General features: G+C 40.1%; 1 protein-coding gene across 1 annotated transcript in view; it reads right to left on the bottom strand.

Annotated features, from left to right (window-relative positions):
- LOC144960537 (uncharacterized) overlaps positions 1-2,500 on the bottom strand; it is a 15,862-nt gene that overhangs the window by 3,448 nt on the left and 9,914 nt on the right. The gene's annotated exons all lie outside the window — the stretch shown is intronic.

The raw sequence follows: 2,500 nt of genomic DNA, 5'->3' as shown, positions 1-2,500 counted from the left end.
GTTCGTATCGTCGCTAAAATAATTACAAACTACATATATTTAAAATATATTTATAGTAATGTGAATTAAATATTTTAATGATCTAATATATCAAGAATGATCATTATTATGATTTATTACGGTGTGAATTGAATTAGACCTTTAAAACTGAAGTTTAATCTGACACCCTACTCGCTGTTATCATTCGAGTCTAAGTTGTAATAAGGCAACTTTGGCCAGAAGTGAAAGACATACATTGTGTGTTCAGTCTCTGTGTGTGTGTGTGTGTGTGTGTGTGTGTGTGTGTGTGCGTCTGCATGGGAAAGGGTAAGCAAAATTTAACACCTACTCGCTAGCCGCCAAGGATTACGTATTCATTTCCTGAGCAGTCAATTGGGTATTTAAAAAAATAATGACAAATAATCTTATCGCGATAAATTTGAAAACCTCATTGTTGGAATCAGCTTGAAAAGTGGAGAAAGATTGTCTTTGTCTCATACAAATCGGTCTAGAAATAACCTTTTTTGTAATATATTTGATTTTGAAAATAGCTTTCTCAAATTTTATAATTTTATGATAATTTCCTTATTTTCCGCTCGATGTTCTTGATTTATATATCGTTTTTCATTTCTCAATGAGACGAACGCACTGATGTAACTTGATTGATTCAAGAGTTTAAAACGCATATTTCGTGTTTTGATTGTGAGTCCAGCCGTACTAAGAATTCACGAGCGTTGAGATATGACGTAACTATACATACAAGACCTCGTTCTCCACGCCACAGTAGGGCTTCCATTCATCGCTTTCGGTCAACCTTTAATTCAGAAAAGTGAGTGGAGCAGGCACTTATGTTGGTAACAACAAGATATGAAGTGAGTAGAAAAGTGCCAGAAGACAATAGAGAAATAAAAATTTTTCGCGGCGGTGGTGGGGTTTGAACCTGCGACCTTATTGGTACGACAACTCCGCCTGGCAGGTGAGAGCGTGGCTCTACCGTGTGAGCTATCCACGAACACAAAAAATATATTCGTTTCAAACCCAAGTCATTTCTAGATCCCTCTCTCACCCACTTCTGGGACCGCCGATTCGTTCGCCCACCACCATCGCGAAGTATTTTGACCAGCAGTTAAGCTTAATAGCCAATATTTTCAACACAAACATATAACATAGAAACGATTGAGACATTGAGTATGCTCCGGTGTATGGGGTGAATTTTTAATTCAGAAAAGTGAGTGGAGCAGGCACTTATGTTGGTAACAACAAGATATGAAGTGAGTAGAAAAGTGCCAGAAGACAATAGAGAAATAAAAATTTTTTTCGGCGGTCCCAGAAGTGGGTGAGAGAGGGATCTAGAAATGACTTGGGTTTGAAACGAATATTTTTTGTGTTCGTGGATAGCTCACACGGTAGAGCCACGCTCTCACCTGCCAGGCGGAGTTGTCGTACCAATAAGGTCGCAGGTTCAAACCCCACCACCGCCGCGAAAAATTTTTATTTCTCTATTGTCTTCTGGCACTTTTCTACTCACTTCATATCTTGTTGTTACCAACATAAGTGCCTGCTCCACTCACTTTTCTGAATTAAAAATTCACCCCATACACCGGAGCATACTCAATGTCTCAATCGTTTCTATGTTATATGTTTGTGTTGAAAATATTGGCTATTAAGCTTAACTGCTGGTCAAAATACTTCGCGATGGTGGTGGGCGAACGAATCGGCGGTCCCAGAAGTGGTGTGAGAGAGGATCTAGAAATGACTTGGTTTGAAACGAATATTTTTTGTGTTCGTGGATAGCTCACACGGTAGAGCCACGCTCTCACCTGCCAGGCGGAGTTGTCGTACCAATAAGGTCGCAGGTTCAAACCCCACCACCGCCGCGAAAAATTTTTATTTCTCTATTGTCTTCTGGCACTTTTCGGTCAACCGTGGTCTTTGAAGTTACACAACATATACCGCCTCTGATGCCTTTACATAAATCAAGGGCTGAGCTGACTCATGTTGACAAGCGAGCTATCAAAAGAGCAATCCGTTGATTGGTCAAAAACTCAGGATTTCATATAAGGACATAAGTTCTGGAAAGCGATATCCACCCACCTGTCAGTGGACAGAACTGATATGACGAAATTCTTCTTCTTCTTCTAGGTTCCATGCCTGGTCCAGGCTTCGGATACTGCATGAATTATCTCTCTCCATTCCTCCCTGTCTCTTGCTTTTTCAAACAGCTCTTGGATTGTTAGGTTGGTGAAGCCCTTCAGTTGGTCTATGAGTGTTTTTCTTTGTCTCCCCCGGGCGCGTGTACCGGGTATTTTTCCACAACTTGCCAGGTATTCATTTTTATCTTTCCTTACTATATGTCCGAAAAAGGATAGTTGTCAATCCGCTATTAAGGGCATTAGTTTCCTTTGTTTGTATGTTTGTTTTAGCACTTCTTCGTTCGTTTTGTGTGCAGTATACAATATTCTCTGCATCCTTCTCAAGCACCACATTTCAAAAGCTTCAATGTTCTTTTGTGTTTCTGCAT

This window comes from Berghia stephanieae, chromosome 15 (assembly GCF_034508935.2).
Source record: "Berghia stephanieae isolate SIO BIC M18660-M18661 chromosome 15, UCSD_Bste_1.3, whole genome shotgun sequence".
NCBI lineage: Eukaryota > Metazoa > Mollusca > Gastropoda > Nudibranchia > Aeolidiidae > Berghia > Berghia stephanieae.
Note: the sequence above shows the minus strand (reverse complement) of the source record. Positions and strands in the feature narration are given on the sequence as shown.